Source organism: Perna viridis, chromosome 12 (assembly GCF_037379345.1).
Source record: "Perna viridis isolate PV_CMFRI_1.1 ecotype Kerala chromosome 12, ASM3737934v1, whole genome shotgun sequence".
NCBI classification, from domain to species: Eukaryota; Metazoa; Mollusca; class Bivalvia; order Mytilida; family Mytilidae; genus Perna; species Perna viridis.
The window spans coordinates 1,694,519-1,716,898 of NC_142456.1; the positions used below are offsets into that span (position 1 = coordinate 1,694,519).

The window sequence follows — 22,380 nt, forward strand, 5'->3', positions numbered from 1 at the left end:
TGATTTCTGGCGATAGCCATCCTCACAAAAATATTAAACTACTTAGTAATTTTGTTATAAATAGCTCAAAGGGTAAATATTGATTCCAATGAAATTATGATTGTATTCACTATCCCGAATTTATTTTTTTTAATTGACGGCAAAGTTTCATCAAAAGCAGACACAAGTCCTTGAGAGTCTGCTTAACCTATCGTACCATAAATGAATGACTACTAGTGAATTAAAACATGAACGGAAATTATTAAGCTTTAGTTGATATCCAATATTTTTTATTGTACGTTTAAGTTTTAAGTTGTAAAAATACTGAACTGTTCATAGATGAAATAATATATGAAATGTACGACATGACGACATTTCAGTAATAATATTTATCACACTTGTTACTGGTCCGCAAGCTTTGGCAGCTAATATTTCACATTTAAATGATACTGTTATCATAGGTATGAGATGATACAGAACTTAATCACACAGGTAGGAACAAAATGTTTTTTTTTTTTTTTTTTTTTTTTTTTTTGCATTTTAATTTGTCTTCGTAAAAAAGAAAACTCTCAACGATTATAATATCAATTTTATTTTTTCTTGGTTCGTGAAGAGTCCAAAAATTTACTGTTTGTCATTACGTGGTCATCAAGCAATTAGAAATACATTAACTGATTTATGAAATACTTTTATGTATGTTTAGCTGGAAGATAAAGAAAGCTATCTTTCCACAGTTTTTTGTTTTGTTTTGTTCTTTTTTTGTTTTGTTGTGTTTTGTTTTTGTTCTTGTTTTTTTTTTTTTTTTAAATATATGATGATATTTCATTCGTGTTTTCTGTAAACAACCCTGAGCAACTGTGTCGGAAATGGGGATCTGGAATGGGAAAATTTGAAACTCAGTTAAAAATGATAATTGGAATAACATTAAACTTTATGGTAATTAAAGATGCAATAGTGTCAGGAAGATAATATCTGATATATTTAGTATGAGGAATTTTTATTCAAAGATGACATTGAATGAACTTGTACAATTTCAAAATAAAATCATAGGGCATGTATCTTAACAAACATCACAAACCTTACTAAGAGGGGACATTACGTACCCTTTAAAAACAGACGGTAACAACCGGGACTCAAGAACGGTGTGCTGTTTCCGCTTCTTTCATAACACTTGTTGCTCTGTCCGTTGAGGTTTCGATTCCATGAAAGAACTTCTATGGATAGTTGTATCGTTTGCCATATATACGGGCAAATATTTTTCATGCGAAAATCATGTTAATCGAACTTCACGCGAAATTCATGTTAATCGAACTTCGCGTGAAATTCACTTATACGTATGTTTATCCGGAAGATAATGACAGCTATCTTTACGTATCAGGTAAAGTTTTCCACAGTTTGTTTTTATTTTGTTTTGTTTATAAAAAAATACATGATGTTGTTTTATTGTGCTTTCTGTGAACAACCCTGAGTAAATGTGTCGGAAATGGGGATCTGGAATGGCAAAATTGGGAACGAACTCAGTTAAAAATAATGATTTGTATAGCATTAAACATTAAACTTTATGCAATTAAAAATACAATAGTTTAAGGAAGATTATACCTAATATATTCAGTATAAGGGTTATCTTTTTTTCCTTCACAGAAGACATTGAATGAACTTATTATACAATTTAAAAATGAAAACATAGGACCCTAACTCAGTTCCAATATAACTGAGCATTACAATAGGCAACATTCAGTTGGGTAGTTTCACTATTTCGCAAACTATTAAAAAACTGTTAAAACGATTCTTTTTTTTAAATTTGTAATAAGAATAATCTTTTAAGTTTATTTCATATTTCTAAAAGAGAAACGTATTATCTTGTAATACTCAAAAACTAAATATCCAATTACATTTCTGAAATCACTTTCCCACCAAATAACAATCCACCTAGAAAGAGGCCTTTTCAAAAATAATGTTTTAGGTTTTACCATTTGTATCGTTTTCTATATGTTGAAAGTTTTTTTTTTATATTTAAAGAATATGATATTTGATATTTTCATTCTTTGAAACTACATACATCTGTACGATTTTGTTTTAAATGAAAGAATATAATGATTAAATATAAATACAATAATTAAGGATAAAACGAACTACATGTGGTGAAGTCATCTTAAAAAATCGTACCCGTAAAGCGTCATTTTTGTACACAATTGTACAGAACTAGACTTTATGCATTGTCCTAACATTGCCGAACATCATAATGTAATTCCTATAATTCAACTCAAGTTCGTAATAAACAATCTTTTAAAGGAAATATTATGTGATCATCAAGTGTAACTCCTGGTGTGCATGTAACTATTTTAAAGCCTTCGAGCTAAACGTGTAATTTGACAACCAACATGGTACTTTATTTGTAAATTATTCAATCTGTGCAAACACCTAAAGCAAATGTTTCAGCTTACCTCAATACCGTTTGGTCTGAATAATTGATTATATGTAACATATCATTATTCAAAGGCAGGGTATTTTGTTATTAGACTTACTTTTGCATTTTTTACGATTTTTATGTGTAATTTATTCGGATCATTATAGCTAAAAACGCCATAACGAATGAAATTAATATTTAGAAGAATTGTGTTCTTAGAGTTGCACTGAGAAAAACGCTCATGTTTGTTTACATAAATCAAGGTGGAGGTGCCGACCCGACTTTATTTGAGATGAAATATAACGAGAATTGAAGTGGCAAATAGGTCAAAGAGAAAACAACCCTTACGGGATAAAAATGCTAGCCAAATGCCACAGATTGGACTTCGACCAACGACGAGGAAACCCTTGCACAACAGGATAGGCTGCACCTGGCCCCAAAGGAACAGTTTTGTCCCTTACCCTAGGGCTACCTCCTAAAGTTTTATACAAAACTAAAAGACGAAATATTTACGATATACACAAGGGGACATTCATGGAACAATGAACACGACAACACTATGAAACTATGTTAACTTCACATGAAATTAACGTGGTGTCTCACTAAAAACGATTTTCATGTGAAAAAAGGCACGTGAATAACACGTGCAGGTTCGATTCAACTGAATTTCACGTGAACTCAGTCACAATATTTACTTGCTTAATTCAGATGAAAATCACGTAAAATTCATGTCAAAATCATGTGGTGTAATTTAGCCTGTAAGGAAGAGGACACGTCAGGTAGGACAACTAAGTAAAGATTGCGGTAATTTATAATCTTAATATTTGGATATTGTTTTCTTTTGGCATCACATTTTTGTTAATAATAAATCTATCGATATATTTTGACATTCCTTAAATGAAACACAACATATATATTAAACATTTACTAATCCTATCAAGTGATTTCAGATAACAAGGCCTGCTTCATTTGTTTTATTCTACTTTACGATGTATTTAGTTACTATAGAAGGAACTATAAACACAACTAAAGTTCTTGAGGCCAATATTGCAGCGTGTTGAACAATGATTTGCAACAAAGTGAAATTTAATCGATTTGTACTTTCAAATGATGTATTCACGAATTATAACTTCAGTTGTCCAAGGTGCAGTTGCAATGCAGATCATGTCAGATAGCATAATTGTTGTCCAGGTGTGTTCTGATCTAATTCATAGCGTTCCTGTCATATCAACGAGAACAAACATCACATATAGAAATATCTATTATTTAAAATGTCACGTAAAAATTGGGGAATAAATAAAGAACAATTCTGTCTCGGTAGAATTTAAAAAAAAAACAGCATTTTCCTATGACAAGATGCGTAAATAGGAATGAATACATCAGATTAGTTTCTGATTGTAATGCTAGAGGCAGTTGGGATAGATATGATATAGATATACACAAATCTTATACGACATACAATAATATATATCATGGGTTTAAACATGTATTTTGTTACATCTGTAACTCAAAGTACGAAGGTTACGTCATAAGCTCATGCAATGTGACTGGACTATTGTCTGTTGCTGATCTATTTTTAGAAGATTTATGTAAAAACATGGTGGAATCGATAACCACCGGAATATATAAACATGTGTTTTGCTTCTTATGCAATATCAATAGAATGAAAGACACTAATGTTTTATTCTCTGAATATGGGGAATTAAAGCATAACGCAGCTGAGAAGGATTGGAAATTATACGTTTATTTTGATCTTGCAAATATAAAGAAAATTCTAAACTCATTAAGTGAATCACTTATTACAAAGGAAGAAGAACGCTTACGATTGCATTATAAGCGCAGTTGCGTTCCTGAAAAAAAAAACAAAAACTTTAGAGATCGTGAGGTTTACATAAAAGAAAATCTTTTCCCTGGTCCGAAAATACGCACAGAATTCACTATTGCTATACAATGCTAAACAACATATTCCTTATTTGATTCTCTACTGTTACAGTGTATCACAAAACTTGAGATAAGGGAGATAACTATAATTTAAAATACTGACTCTTTTGAGATTCTTTTATTGTATTGTTGTCCTATCTTTGCACACCTGCCACTTGTTTCGCCTGCAATGTTAATAACCAAATAAAAAGTCGTCCTACAACTTCATCCAGATAAGAGTCTTTTGTAGACTTTAGATAAATATCATTTCATCAATAAATGTTTATTTTTCTTTATCCTTCATTTTTAAAAGATATACTCTGAACAAAAGATGCATTTCCCTTATAATTTATTTAACAAAATGCAAAGGCTCTGTTTTTTTAAGGATCAGAAATCTGTACGCAATTTTTGTGTAAGATGCCCCAATAACCATTCATGCCACATCTCATTAAAACTGGCATGTAGTTTCAGAGAAAACTAATGTGTAAACAAAAGTATACAGACGGCGATGACGAGGACAGACATCAAGTGATGGCAATAACTCTTCTGGCAATGGTGAGTTAGGATGTTAATAGTACATTGATGAGGACGATAGCAATTTCGGCATATAGAAAAAACAAAAATAAAAACCTTTAGAAACTATAACTAATAGAAATGATTTTGTATTCAAATGTTATGCCTGTGATAACTAGTAAATACTTACCGGAAACTATATTCCGAAATCTCTTAAGTTCACGTATCAGGTCGTGATTGCTCCGTTTCTTTTATGTATTTCCGGACTTTAAAGTAGAACTTTATTGTATAGGAATTGTTCTAGGTAGAACTGATACGTGGATTAGACGAGTTCCTGACAAATTTGTGACAGTCAGTAGCCCAAGAATACTTCTCTGACTGAATTACATACAGTACATTTACATGATTACAAAAAGGCGTAGCACCCGAATCCCGAATCGTACGACGGGAAGGAAGTCTTGCTATGTTTAAATTTGATTTTTGATTCAATTTTTTACCGACTTTTATATATGGCATGCAGTACCAACAAACATTATTGCCTGCTTCGCCCTTGACTTTAAAGAATGTGGACTGAATTCTTTTTTGTTGCAAATAGCATTTAAGTCAATAATTTTAGACTCTCATGGAAATCAAAAGTGCTCACACTCATACATTTTGCAAGAATAAGATATCTTAAAAGAATTTAGACTCAAACAAACGTATCACAACCACCCATATGATAGTGATATTGAAAAAATTAGCATTTTAGTCATTAATTTTAGACCCTCAAGCAAATTAAAAGTGTGGGACGCATACATTTTGCAAGAATATGACATTTTTGAAGAATTTTGACTCAAATTAATTTGTCCCAGCAACTATATGATAATTATATTTAAAAAAAATAGCATTTTAAATTTTAATTTTATATCCTCAAGCAAAATTGAAATGTGCGCACTTATACATTTACAAGAATATGACATTTGTTAAGAATTTTGACTTAAAATGATTTGTTTCAGCCACTACATGATAGTTATATATTCGAAAATTTAGCATTTTAGTCATTAATTTTTGACCCGAATGGAAATAAGAATGTGCTCGCATTCATATATTTTGCACGAATATGACATTTTAAAAGAATTTTGCGTCAAATTAATGTTTCACAGTCCCTATATGATTGTTAAACTGAAATCATTAGCATTTTAGTCAATAATTTTATACCTTCAAGCAAATACAAAGTGCGTGCAAGAATATGACATTTTAAAGAGTAATCAAGGAAACCAAGGTTATGTAAAAGAGACATCCTGACAGATTGTGACATAATTTAAGAGAGGTTAGAAATTATCGCAAGTGTGTCTATATTTCAGGTTTGGAAATGCTTGAATGCAACCTATGGTTAAGACTGTAAAAAAATATTCAGATCTAATCAAGTGTTGTCTGTAATGAGAAGCCAAGGCTAACCAGCAATTACGTTGTTTATGTCAAGTTAATAAGGTTTTAAGAGTTTTTAGAGATACCTGTCTATCTTTAAATTTCTTTGTTTACTGTTTAACGATGTATTCATCATCTAACTTTAACCTCCATATAGTTGTGTTCAGCATGTCAAGTTTTTCATTCATGCAGTAAATGAATATTTATTTCATAAGGAAATATCATATCGGGAACGCAGACATTGCAATTCTTTACATGTTAGTATTTTGTGTAAGTCAACAAACTTAACTGTAAAAGTCAACGGATGATAGAAAAAAAAGCGTTTGTCCATAGCCTTAACGTTTATATTGTTTGAGCACTTACAGTTTTCACCGTTAAGTTTTCTAATTATTTTTGTAATGAATTTTTCATAAGATATCATTTTGTACAAAAAGAGAATTCTGTATTATCTAAAGGCAGATCCAGAAAACTGTTTTTCTCAATTAAAAGTGCTTTTACCAATAGAATTAATTCATGTTCAATTTTATATTTTAAAACTTTTTTCAATATAAAATATACGATGCAATTGTTCTTTAATCATGTCATAAGATTGTACACAGTTGGTATGATAGTAAGTGCAATTGTAATTGAGTTATAGACAAAAGTTGAGGGGTAGATTAGGTCTACTTGCTTCGGTCAATTATTCATGCATTTATCAAATATAAAAAATATCTAAGTTACTACTCTAATTAAAAATCGCTTATCTTGCTCAAACAAATACTGTCTGCTGTAGAAGAATAAACGTTTATCCAATTTTACAGATTACTTTTTTTGTGATCAAATGTGTTTTTATGAAAATGATATAGAATTTCTTTTTTTTAAGCAAACATGATGTGGCATTATCAATTTTACGTGATCTGTCTACTTTTTTGTATTTGTTTGTTTTGTGTGTTTCTTTGTGTTGCATTTTACTTGTTAGTTTTCGTGTTCTCATTTCGGTGACATCTTTAAGTAATTTACATAACTTATCATATTTCGTGGCTCCTCTGCTGTTTAAATAGCTATTAATTAACTTATTTCTCTATAAAAAAAAATGCTTTTATTAGTGATATAAATTATGATATGGAGGAGGTGGAGAAAATGTACGTTCTGCCTTGAACATTTACATATAATCAATGTTACATCGTAACCCTTTGATAAGGTATTTTGTTAGTCTTCTTTGATACATTTTTTGTTAAATTGATAAATGTCTTTATTTCTGTGGCATATATGTTAAGTCTATATAATCCACCAATGTAGTATGTTTAATACATAAGTTTGCCGTCATTGTTGCCTTGAAATGCAACAGGTAAACATTTCATCTTAACTGAAGTTATTCCTTACGCTCCGAAAGCTAATCCGACAGTAGGGCTACCAATGAGGCCTGGGAGACAACAAGAATAGCCAAGAGCACCAGTAATCACAGCTCCAACACAACAATTGACAAAAAGGGTATCATGATTCATAATAAGCTCCATTCGACATATGCAATATTGCTTTTACGTGAAAAGTTAAAATTCACAATATTACCTTTCATCGTAAACATAAGTGTATGCGTTCCCTTGCCCATTTTAAATTTGAATGGTTGGCTGATAATGTCACCAATGATTATTACGTCTGACTATCCTGCTAACGTCGAATACACAGCTATTTTAAGCTCAATTTTTAGCAGAAAGTACAAGTTATTCTTCAACATATATAAGAAAGCTTCGTTCGGACATTATATTGATTATGATTATTGGGGTTTAACGCCTCAGCAGTGATATTTCAGCTATATTCAGGCGACGGAAATTGTACTGATATCAATTTTTCAGCCTTAAAACAATATAGTCATAATAGTATATAATGATCAATACGATTAAAAACTCTTAACTCAGTATTAAAATATACACATATTTGTATAATGGTATTTTTGTTGCAAATCGAGTAACACGAAATGCTTTATGGCTATGCGTTTAAACATATTTTATTGATTGAACACAAGTTTTTTTTAACATATTGAAGTCCTCTCCTATAAATACTTTATATATGAACATGCACAATCAAAACAATACAAATATTTTGTAAGACGCTGTGCAACATCGTATCGTGTTACTATAATGAACACCAGAACCTCTCTATGGTCAACTTTATAGTTATGCTGTAGTATTTTAAGCGTTATTTTTCCCCAAATTTTTATTCCTTACGGCTTTTGCAAGTTCTCATGGTGTCTGTTTATTTTCTATTCTTTTTTCGTAGGTTTAAATAATCTTATGTTTGGTTTCATTTATCATAATATGAAAATGCACATATCCAATCTCAGCAAATTAAATATAATCAACCAATGTTTCGAATATCTATTTCTGTACCAATTCGAACCATTGAGGTACCAGCTTCTCCGGTGGTGTAATATCTATTTTGCCAGATTTTTTAAAGATGAATTTACAGGTTTTTCAGTCATTGATCCGAACAAAGTGTTTGACACTCTAAATCCTAATATCATTCTCGATGGTGAAGGACTACTATTGTCCAAATTATACGGCGTAACATATTTTTCATTGTGCATTGCACTATAAAGTTGATACAAGCTATGTTCTAGTTTGATAATAGAAGAGACTAGACATTGTGAAACGCAACATTGCAAAATCCCTATCAATATAATTAATACCCAAAGAGATCACTTACATGTTAATAAACCTTCAAGTAAGTTCTGACATGTCCTACGAAAAGAAATAAAATCCACGCTTACAAAACAATAACACTCCTTTCCCACCACAACACTTGTTACTTCTCTAGTGATATTAATTCAATGTGGATCCTGAAAAATTAGAAAGATCTTTTGACGACAATCAGTTCAAGACTATTATCCTAATATAATAGCATTAAAACCAATGATTTTTTCAACACTGTATATTTCTATTCCCCATACTCAGTTAAAATCCCGACTTAAAAACATTATACATCGTTTTTTTTTCTAAAAAAAAGATGGTACACCTAGATGCAAATATATAGTTCTTGGTAGAGATTTCTCATACTTTGTAAGAAACAATTCCAAATCATCTTCCAAATAAGAAGAAGATGTTACCAAAATGTTGGAATTTTTAATCGACAACATGTTTCTCCAGTGTGGTGGACACGTTTTTCAACAAACGGTCGACATTCCCTTGGGAACGAATTTGATTAACTATTCCTGACTTTATAGCGAATCTGATCTGAAAGAAAGAATGTCGTTAAGCTAGATCCTTTAATATAACTTTTCGCTATATTGATGACGTATTATCTTTAAACAATCCGAATTTTTGGATTTGATACATCGCATCTACCCAAAAAAACTTGAGATAAAGGATACTACAGACACTGTGAAGTCAGCCTCATATCTTGACCTACACTTATACAACGATGGTAAAGGGAAACTATTGACAAAATGTAACGATAAACGTGACGACTTTTCATTAAGAATTGTCAACTTCCCTTTCATCTGTGGCAACAACCCTTCGGCACCTGCCTATGCAGTGTTCATATCACAATTCGTACGTTATATGGCACGCAAAATTAACCAAAACCCCGTTATCTATGGGATCACGGACCCTTATCTATAGGTTAACAGACCGTAACTCTCAATATCACATGTGATCGATAATTAAATTCCGTTATCTATTGGGTAGCAACCTGTTAACCCATAGATAACGCTCGGTAACCCATAAATAACGCACACCAAACCCATAGATAATGGATAATTAATTATCATTACCGTTTGCTGTTGATAATTAGTTCTAGTTAATTCATTAAAAACACCGTTATGTCTAAGAATTTATTTACGAAATGACCGTTACCTAAGGGTTATCATGTGATAACTATATGATACCGAAAGTAAATCATAGATTTAAAGATGACGATCCACAAATGAGATATGTTTCTGGAACAGGTTTATGTTGCTACAAGATTAAAGTCAACATTACAGAAATTGTATGGTCGTCATCATGAAATTGTGGATCGATATGGTGTATCCATCTGCACCATAAAAACTTATTTATACAATGGGTCATAGTTTTCCTTTCCTCGTTTGTCCACATCGGACTTGACTTTTTAACTCGGTGGGTGTTTCTAAAAAAAGCAGAGGTCGCTTCCCCTACCTGTACGCCTGTTCCATGCTCCCAGTTTTTAGTGGAGTGGGAGTTGCACACTTGCTTTTGTTACTTTGTATCTATGATTTTAGTTACTTTATGTTATTTGTTGTGTATGTCTGTTTTCCATATTTAATATTTGTCCCTGGATTACATTCAATCAATTTCTCTATGGCATTGGGCCCCTTGATTACTTTGTTATCAAAAGTACAGGATAAATATCAAGCTATGACAGAAAAATTTGGTTTTCAGGAAAAACTATTCTTTCATGAAAAACAATTCCTCAAAACGGAGGTGTTTTTCATGAACTCAAAATAAAAGTAAAAGTAGAAGAAGCCTATTTGTAATAAATAGACCTGTTCTGGTGAACCAAAGTTCGAGCCTTTTTTCTAGATTGGACCTAGTTACTATTTTTGACATTTCCTTAACTTGAAACATGGTCACAAGTTAGATCAAAACTTCTTATCTATTTTTATTTAAATCATGAAAATTTAAGGTTTACTAAAGGAGCCTATGGGGCAAAGAATGCAGACAGACCTGATAACCACAATTTCAGTGGAAAGTGGGTTTTTTAGTTATCGGGTTTCAATTATTTTAGAAGCTTTCAACAACAATATATCATATTTTATACCAAAAGGAGCAACTTCAATGAAGACAAGTAATGAAAAGGCTAATTTTTAACTTTTATGGCATTTTATTTAATACATTTAGAAATTAGCAATGTTGTTATAAATTTGAAAATGACCACTATGTTGCAATTGTTAATATTAACAGTTTTCCCAAAACAACTATACAAGAATAAATTGGGTGACTTAAATAGCTGAATCATAAACAGTTTTGAACTTTAAACATTTTTGATACTTGGAATAGAGACTTGAAAATGGTCAATTGTTACTAATGACATATACAAATTGAGATATTTTTTTTTGCATTTTAACTTTTATTCTACTTTAACTGCACACGAACAACTGTACTACAGTCATTTGATTTATCAAAAATGAAAATGGACTAATAAAACATTGTTCATCTCATACAATACCATTTCGTACGGTACTTCCAATCAAATTCCAATGTGGCTTATCAAAATATACTTGTAATGATATAAAAAGTTAATTTTCTCTAAAAGTCTCTGAAGTTAGTAGAAATTTTGATATTTTCTGTGTATGTTATTTACAATTCTTGCAAAATATCTGTCTGTGTCTGTGAGATATTTCTTCTTTTGTAACTATCCAGTATATTTATACATGACCAGTATACCGAATTTGACTGTAAACCGGCGTTTATGGCAACTAAGTATATCCTCTTCATTTAAATAATGCCGCACATACACATTTTTAATTCTATTTTACCTATGTGCAAACAAGAACTTCAACTTTGTGCAATTGGCTGTACCAGTAAGCAGATTTAAGAATATGAATACGCTCCCTTGCGTTAAAAAGGGGGTCCGAACTTGACCTTTTGTGAATATGAGACAAAAAATACAAATTCGGAAACAATTTAGTATTCATAGAAAAATTAAGGCATTTGTTTTCTCAATGCAGACTACGTTTCATGTTAAAGAGCAATCAAGTAACCAAGGTTATAGCGGTAATCAAAAGAATGTAATCAAGGGACAAAGACTAGACATGGAAAACAGACATACACAACAAAGAACATAAAGTAACTAAAATCATACACACCAAGTAACAAAAGCAAATGAGCAACTCCACTAAAAACTGGGAGCATGGACCAGGTGCACCGATAGGGTAAGCGTCCTCTGCTTTTCTAGAATCACCCGCCGATTTGCTCTTAAAAATTCAAGTCCGGGGTAGACAAACGAGGAGAGGAAAATTATGACCCGTTGAATAAATCATTTTCATGGTACAGATGGATACACCATAACGATCCACGAGTTCATGACGACGACCATAAAACTTCTGTAGTGATGACTTCAATCTTGTAGCAACATGACGCTGTTCCAGAAGCCTATTTGTGAGAGTTCTAGCGCGATACAAATCGTCTCCGTATGTCTGCAAGCCCTGACATAATGTACGAGTTGTGATATGAACACTTCATACGCAGGAGCCGAAGGGATTTTGCCACAGAAAGGAAAGTTGACAATTCTGAATGAAAAGTCATCACGTTTGTCGTAAAGTTTGGTCAATAGTTTTCCTTTACCATCGATTTCTAAGTGTAGGTCAAGATATGAAGCTGACTTCACAGTGTCTAAAAAGGTAACTAAATTATTTGTTATATATGTATATTGTCAACACATTTTTAGACAAATATACGTACATGTACAAAATACTGCAATTTATTTAATTCTGGAACATGTATTACTACACGCACTAATCATTTTTCTAATTACAGTTTTTAGATTGAAGTTTTACAGGAAAACCTGCACTAAGAAATTATTCAGTTTCAAACCTTGTGAAATATTAATCACGATAAATCATAATGTGTATTTGTTTAACATTTGTACAATGTATACATGTAACTGTTATAAAATGTATATTTGTAGGTATTGTATTATAAAAATGTACTTACCGAACGTCAAGAAAATGTATGCAAAAAGAGTAGAATATCTTCGAAAATACCTTTCAAAGTAAAAAATAATCGGTCTCATGTTCATTTCAAGCAATTTTTTTACATGAAGGCGATGGAACCTTTTGAATCACAACATAGATCTTCCAGAAGAAAATTTCAGATTTATTCCTTTGACAATATGAATATATATCAAACAATTTATGAATATCGTCATATTCCGGTAGATTTCATGCATAAACAAATCACTGCAATCACATACGTACAAAAATTCCCTTTTCGAATTATATATTATAATAAATCCAGCATTGGTACTTTTCAATTTAAACACGTGTGGTCTTTTGTCTACTTAAGCAAAATTAGGTCACGGATTAAAATAGCGGTCAGCGTTGACCCTACTGTAAAGTACATATTTGTATTAGATTTTTTGTCAATACAGAACTAATTAGTATGTCATGCAGTGTTGATCAAACACGTGTGGCATGTGTACGCTTAAATGTTGTATATTTTGTGAATGAAGATTTGTTTATGAATGTATGTGTAGAGATTTTACATGTAAGCTGTGTACAGAATAAGATACAATATGTGTCAAATCATCGTGAATTTGAACTACATGCTTTTACAATTAATTCCTTATAAGTGTACTGTCTTTGATAAACTTGATAACTTTAAACGTTAACGGTACTAAAAATAAAGATAAAAGAAATAGGGTGTTTGAATGGATGAAATCACAAGAATGCCCCATGGTTTTTGTTTTTGTTTTTGTTTTTTTTTATTTTATTTTATTTTATTTTATTTTTTTATTTTTTTTAAGAGAAGCATTTAAATGAACATAAAGAACAAGATGTCAAAAACAATACACATTTTGATATATTTTGTAATTGCTAGTAAGGGGTGGCAATTCTTATGCACAATACATTGAACTATTAGCTTATTGGTAAATTTGAGAATGATGACGGGAAAATAGTATTAGTATATTTTGAAATAGACGATATTATAATAACATTAACTTGCCTTATGCGCCAAATGGTAGATCTGCACGAAATAATTTTTTTTTTCAAAAAACTTGATCGTATAATTAAGGAACATGGAGTAGAAACCAGAATCAAATTAATAGGGGAGACTGAAAACAATAGATAGGAAAATAGTTCTTGTGCTAATTCTAAAAATACACAACCAGTAACAGTTTTAATGAAAAGCGGCAACAATATACATGGCTCCGAAAAGATAAATCACAGCTCAGCAGGATAGACATGTTGTTAACAAGAAATGACAGTAGTCCCTTGATAGAATCTGTTAAATAAAACCTGCTATTATAAACTCAACTGATCATCTCAGTATGTTTATGAAATTCAAATCAAACTCAGCTGATAAAGGTGTAGGTTACTGGAAATTAAACAATTCAGTGCTAGAAGGAACAGAATATATAAATTTAATAGACAACCTTATTGTAAAATATTTTAATGATGATGATACTTTAGAAGATATTACAACAAGGTGGGATTTTTTAAAACTTGAAGTGAAAAAACTAACTATAGAATATTGTTAGAAAAATGCAAAAAGATCAAGAGAAATATTGATAGAGCTAGAACATGAACTTCATAGAGTTGTAAACTTAAAAGATAGGCAAACACATAACGGTACTAACATAGATAGGAAAATACAAGAACTGGGAACACGAATAGGAGATATTTACGGAAATAAAGCAAAATGAACACATATAAGATCGAGGGAAAATAGATTGAATTAGGAGTAAAAAACTCCTTTTTTTTCTGGAATTAGAAAGACAAAGACAGGTTACAAATGTATGACTAAATTGAAAATAGATAAAGACAATGTTATTCCGGACCAAAAAAAATATTAAAGATAAAGAATGCTATCAGAAGTTATATACCACTAAAAATGCCAACAAAATACGCAGTAATAGGTATATACAAGAAACACAAATTGACCATGAGCTTAATAATGAACAAAATGCGATTTTTGATGGTCTTATATCAGTCGAAGCATGTACATTATCTGTTCTTGCTATAAAATTAAATAAATCTCCAGAGTTAGATCAAACATCACTGGAATTATATAGAACGTTTTGGAACATACTTAAATAAATACTTGTATAAATTTTAAATAAGGGTTATATGGAACAGAAACTTCCTTACTCACAAAGAACAAGTGTTCTCTCTTTGATATTTAAAAAGGGTGATCCTTTATCCTTGAATAATTATCGTCAAATTTCTTTATTAAATGTGGACCTTAATATCATTTCAAATGTTCTGTCACAACGACTTAAGAAAATATTGCCAAAAAACATTAATGAAAATCAAACAGGGTATGTGAAGAATATATTCATTGGATTCAATCACAGATAAATTCAAGATATAATTTATTATGCAGAAACAAATAAAACTGAGGGTGCTTTAGTATTTGTTGACTTTGCTAAAGCATTTGATTCCCTCGAATGCAATTTTATGTTAACGACTCTTACACATTTTGGATTTAATGAATCTTTTATCAGATGGGTTACAACTTTATACACGGAAGTTAAAACTTGTGTAATAATAATGGATGTACATCTGAAACATTTAAAAATCCAAGGGGCATAAGACAGGGTTGTCCCCTATCAGCTCTTTTATTTGTTTTGTCGGTTGAAATAATGACACAGCGACTAAGAGCAAACCACAATATTAAAGGTTTTAATGTAAAACTTGATATCGGTACACATACTACATGTATCAAATTTCTCAGTTAGCCGATGATACTACTTTATTTAGTAATTCGATGTAGAATTAGCAATAAATGACATAGACATAGACATATTGGGATAATTTTCTGGGTTGATTTTGAATAGAAATAAAACAGATGGACTTTGGGTCGAAAAGCCGAAAACAACGAGAGACAAAATTGTATCCAAAAAAACAAGAAGGATCTATTGATGTAAATAATTGGTTAAAAATTTTGAACGCAGACGAACATTTGCTTAACAAAATCTTATGAATTTATTTTCTTTTGTCTACAGGAAAATAAGCTTAAGGTTTTTAGATGGAAAGTCTTGCAGCAAATTGTTCCAACAAAACGAAATTTGTATAAATGGAAAATAATTAATAGCAACCAATATAACTACTGTAGACAATTGGAAGATTATGAACACTACTTTATGTCGGGTCCATTCCTTACAGAATTTTGGAAAAGAATATATGACATCCTTTCGGTTCATAAATATAAAATTGAAATGAAAATTAAGTTAAAGCATTTGGTATTTGGATATAAAATTTTTGATAAAGAGTACTTTTGGTTTAATTATTTTCTAACTATAATAAGTTTTTCTATATGTAAATCATACTATGTATCAGAGCAAAGAAAAAATACAAAGGAATTTAATCAAAGTATTAGAGAAAACTCAGATAATAAAAAGTTAAAAGCCTTGAGGCAATTCATAAACACATATTAAAGGTACATACATATTATTTTTATGTGTTCTATGTGAATTGTAGATTGTACCTTATAGATATAATTTGTTTTATATATTGCTTTTACAGCTAGTTGTTTCCCTGTACAACTTGTGGAAATGAACGAGATTGTTCTCAACTTTTTCTTTTTGCAATAGTTGAGATATTTGACTTTATACTATTATAGGATACCTATATGAGTATTGAAATGAAAATTCACAGGAGGACAGATTTTTTGTCTATAAGTTCGAAATTTTTTAAAAAAGTTTTTATTTATAATAGATTTCAGTATTGTATTACATATTCCTGAGTGGGTGTACATCAGAACATTGAGGTTAAGAAATATAGTGCGCTTTCTTTTTGCCTTTTCCTGTTTTTTGTTTTTTCGCAAACATTATCAGACCTAAAAACCATTTCAAACTCCTTGTCTACTTTTGAAAAAAAAAAAAAAAACAAAAAAAAACTTGAAAATTTAAGGTAAACTTACTATAGAAGCATATGGAGTAGAGAATTCAAGACTGAGACCAAAATGACGGTGCAATACAATCATATACATATAATGACTAACAATATTACAAAGTCTGAACACAATCTGTCATACAGTTTCCAAGGAGTTGAATCCACAGTGTGACAGACGGACGGACAGATAAACACCAGTATTTATTTTGTCCCCTTCTGCATTGTGGCAGGGGACAAAACAATATTCGTAAACAGAATATCGTGCAACTGACAGTGTTTCATACCCTAAATTGCCAAAAGCAAGTGTTTCAATCCAAGATCTGTATATATTCATGTATCCAAAATTGAAAATCAGTTGAAAAAAATATATATTATTTTCTCTACACTTTAATTAAGAGAAAGTAGGTTGTACATATATCCCATATTACTTTAAATTTATACGATAATATGAAGTGTCAGTCCCTGTAAGAATCACTTAGTAGGTGAATCATGGTGTGAAAAAGACATAAATGTGTAATGTGAATGTGTAATTTCACTATTTGCAAAATCAAAATCATGGAAAACCTGCAAGACTTTTCATATCATGCTGGACCATTGAGTAACAATTCATTGAAATGCACTGAAAATTAACATTTTAAGGGCAGATACCTCCGTAAAAAACTCATTTTCTAAGATCTTATTGAAGAACTCTGAGCTAATCCAATGATGCAGAGACCAAGTAATGATCTTTTCAAAAAGAGAAAGCATCTCCGAGTGATATTTCATTGTCATGTAGGGGGGATTTTGACATATATGTTTCTGATTTTTCCAGAAAGAAAGAATATCGTTTGGCTAGATCCTTCAATCTCAGTTTCCGCTATATAGATGACTTATTATCTTTAAACAATCCTAATTTCGGGAATTTGATACATCACATCTACCCAAAAGAACTTGAGATAAATGATACTACAGACACTGTGAAATCAACCTCATATCTTGACCTACACTTAGAAATCGATCGTAAAGGAAAACTATTGACCAAACTTTACGACAAACGTGATGACTTTTCATTCAGAATTGTCAACTTTCCTTTCGTCTGTGGCAACATTCCTTCGGCTCCTGCGTATGGAGTGTTCATATCACAACTCATATGTTATGCCAGAGCTTGCCGAAACTACGCAGACTTTTTGTATCGCTCTAGAAGTCTAACAAATAGGCTTCTGGAACAGGGTTATGTTATTACAAGATTGAAGTCATCACTACAGAAGTTTAATGGTCGTCATCATGAACTCGTGGATCGTTATGATGTATCCATCAGCACCATGAAAACTGATTTATTCAACGGGTCATAGTTTTCCTTCCCTCATTTGTCTACCCCGGACTTGACTTTTTATGAGCAACTCGGCGGGTGTTTCTAGAAAAGCAGAGGACGCTTACTCTACCGGTGCACCTAGTCCATGCTTCCAGTTTTTAGTGGAGTCCGAGTTGTTCATTTACTTTTGTTACTTTGTATGTATGATTTTAGTTACTTTATATTCTTTGTTGTGTGTGTCTGTTTTCTATGTCTGGTCTTTGTCCCTGGATTACATTCTTTTGATTACCCTATAACCTTGGTTCCCTTGATTACTCTTCCATTTTGTATGATTCTTACAAATACTCACACTTAATGTTTTCTACAAGTACAATGAGACATTGGATCATTTTGTCCCCATTAAATGTTCAACCTGATCTATTTGTGCTGGGTTGTTTCGCTCTTATTAAAATGCAATAAAGATAACACATTATGCTGCACAATTGAAGAGTTTTAACAACGCATAAAAAGTAATTGATAAGTGTCAATTTTTTAGTACCGTTGAAAATACCATTTCTAAAAATGACGGTAACATTATTAGGAAAGATGAAAGGAATTATCATCTTGTGTTCTTACATAATATTTAAAACTAAGTACTATTTTCACAAGTCAAATAACGGGGAAAAGACAGGGAAAACGGAAATAGGGAAGAAACAACTGGGACAAACAGGGTATGCAGCAAAACAACTCTCAATACGAAGAATACCTTAGCTAGGTCCTGTTGGGTAAAAAGTAAAAAGCAAGTGGGGAATGCCTTGGCTGGAAAAAGCAAATCATTCACAAAACTTTATTTTGAATGCTTGTTTTTTTTTTAAGACTTAAATAAATATGGAAATACGGACAAATTATACATATCCCATTTTCCAGTGAAGGGCTAAGGGACGTTCAACCTGGTAAAATTGGGAAATCATATTTGTTAGCATTTTATCTTGATTATTCACATCATTCTATGTCCTGCTATTTCAATGACTCCTTTTACTCCCCATTAAACCCATAACCTGAAATCCTTAGTTCGCCTCAGCATTGTCATCATCGTCATCTGTGGAATAGAGGTTACCACCACAAGTCTTGTTACAGTTCCATCAAGGTATACGCGCCTCGTACGCTACATCCGTACCAGTTATTTCTTCAATTTGGAACAATGTTTTAAAGACATAATAGAATAAGAAACTTTTTTCTTAATTTTGTTTAACAACCAGAAGTTATTGAATAACGACTAACAAACTGGGTCAAGACAAGACACACAGTATTTCCAAATTTGAGTTGACAAAATCAGGACGAGCGTGAAAACAGGGTCCATCTGGGCTGATAATCTAAAAGTTTTTCATTTTTGGTAGCAAATTTAATACTATGGCCTCTATTTAAGTCGGCCAGTATCACTATTTCAAGTGAATAATCATGTTTTTATCATATGTTTGTATGATCATACTGTATACGTGTATTGAAAGGAATGTCATACGGTTTACTATAGTTTTTTATTCAGTTACATGTACTCGTCATCTCAAACATACATGATCTACGCCAACCGAGAACTTATCAGTGATGTGTGAAAACACTTTAATTGATCGGCCGGTCCAGGAACAAGATACTCGGCTTAACTTAAAGTACTTCACCAAGTCCTATTTTTCCCAAAACACAAGAAACTTACTCTTTCCATTCTTATCATGACACCGCCCTCTACATCCGCAACCTTTGTATAAATATTTCGTTTCCCATAATTTCCCACATAACGGTACAATGCAACAACAACCCATAGATCTCCATCGTCTCAGAGACATTATTAGAAGTAAAAAAAACATAACGACTATATACTTTATTTCGTTTATTAAATGAATATTTAAAGTCGGCTAAGATTTTTTTCTGTTCACAGAGCGGCATGTCATTGTAATCAAATCCGGCGAAGCAAGCGATAATAAACACTTAAGTTCGGCACTCCGAATAAATGTTACACTTAATTTGATTGGTTAAAGTTTTATCAATGAATTAATTACGTTAACTATGAATTAGCGTCGGTATCCTATAGGCAGCCCTTGGTAACCCATAGATAACGATAACTTCGTAAATTAATTCATATATAATGGTGTTTTAAATGAATCAAATAGAAATAATTATCAATAGCAAAGATTATGAAGAATAATTTTCCGTTATCTATGGGTTAGCAGGAGTTATTCATGGGTTAGCGAGCGTTATCTGTAGGTTAGCGGGTTGCTAACCAAAAGATATTGGAATTTGATTATCGATCACATGTGATATTGGGGGTTTAACTATGTCAACTATAGATAACGGTCCGTGACCCATAGATAAAAGTGTTATCCCATAGATAACGGGGCTTTCGTTAATTTGGCGTGTCATATACGTTATGCCGGAGCTTGCTGAAACTACGCATACTTTATGTATCGCGCTAGATTTCAAACGCATAGGCTTATGGAATAGGGTTATATTGCAACAAGATTGAAATCATCACTATGTAAGTTTTGTTAATGTAATCATGAACTTGTGGATCGTTGCGGTGTATCCAAATGCGCAGTGAAAACTAATTTATTCAACGTGTCATAGTTTTCCTTTCCTCTTTCGTCAACCCCGGACTTGACTTTTTTATGAACAACGCGGCAGGTGTTTCTAGAAAAGCATAAGAACTTGACCCTACTGATGCACCTAGTCTATGCTCCCAGGTTTTAGTCCGAGTTGCTCATTTGCTTTTGTTACTTTGTATATATGATTTTAGTTCCTTTATGTTCTTTAATGTGTATGTCTGTTTTCCTTGTCTAGTCTTTGTCCCTGGGTTACATTCTTTTGATTACTGCTATAACCTTGGTTCCCTTGATTACTTTTCCATACCGTGAAAAACCTATCGAATCACACCTCTGAATTCCACAGACGCCAAAATATAATGTTTACCCAATTTAACGATTAAACTTGATCAAGCAGAATTCAATCGTTTTTCTTTCATCAAATTGCAATTTACACTCTTTAAAACGTTCACGTTTCCCATTGTGGCATTCGTGCATCGTTAATCGTACGTTTACGCCTCGTTTTACGTTCGTTTAAACCCACGATAAAGGCACGGTAGAAAAGGGTTTGTTTAAACGCAGGCTGGGAGCGTTCGTTTAAACGTACAGTAGGGGCGTTTGTTTAAACGTACAATACAAGCGTTGCTTTAAACGCACGATAGAAGAGTTCGCTTAATTTTGTATTTTGATAATTTCCATGATTCAACTGTTATTTTTCTATCTCTTGCTATTATCAATTCATACAATTTTGCTATTTTCATTTTCTTTTTTTTTCTTTCTTCATTATTTGTATATATTACTATTTTTCACCGTTCGTCTATCGTGCGATTAAACGCAGGCTGGGAGAGTTCGTGTATCGTCCGTTTAAATAAAAGATAAGAGGATTCGTTTAAACGCACGATAGTAGCATTCGTTTAAACGCACGATAGAAGCATTCGTTTAAACGCACGATAGAAACATTCGTTAAAACGCATGATAGAAGCGTTCGTTTTTTGTGTGTTTCGTGAGCGTGAAGCGTGCGTCTGGGCATCGTGCGTGCGGGAAACTTAAAACGTCTCTAGGAGTGTATACCAGGGTTTGTGAGTAGCTGTCCATCTTCGTTAAACTTTTAAACTATTACATGTATAAGAGCTCTACATTTTTACTATATTTCCAGTTTGTTTTTTTCCTCTTTTTTAGAGATTTATCCTTGAAAAAAAAATCTTTTTTTTTTCTGCCTGAAGCAAGGTGTGTACAATAGACCATTTTATGGTACATCAAATAGATAAAAAATCTCAATCGCGAGCAATCATTTATTTTGATGAAAAGTCACTCGTATAAGCTTGATAGACAAATTATTCAAGCTACAACCAAACATGAGCCTAAACTTTGTACGAAAGCGCAATTGTATATTTTATTACTAAATATTGATATGACACAGTTATCTTATTTCGACATGCAGTTACATTTTTCCGAATTCAAATGTTGAGATATTGAAAATACCTTCATATCACTTCATTCATCTGTAGTCTAACATCTAAGACAGTAATTCCAATAGACCTGCATAATGGACCACCATTGGAAGGTTACACTGATGGAATCAGCTGCACAAATGCTTTTTTTCCGATATTGTATGCATTAGCTTGTATTTACAGCAAATTAGTAATACATTTGTTTTCCTCGTTTGTTTACTTCGGACTTGACATTTTATGAGCAACTCGGCGGGTGTTTCTAGAAAAGCAGAGGACGCTTACCCTACCGGTGCACCTGGTCTATGCTTCTAGTT

The 22,380-nt window shown here is 31.9% G+C and overlaps 1 long non-coding RNA gene across 1 annotated transcript; it reads left to right on the forward strand.

The window, feature by feature from the left end:
- The first annotated feature begins 384 nt into the window (after positions 1-384).
- LOC148600712 (uncharacterized) lies at positions 385-8,425 on the forward strand. The gene is made up of 3 exons (XR_015917296.1): positions 385-471; positions 4,772-4,861; positions 6,163-8,425. It is a non-coding gene; the product is annotated as an uncharacterized LOC148600712 (long non-coding RNA).
- Positions 8,426-22,380: the final 13,955 nt, after the last annotated feature.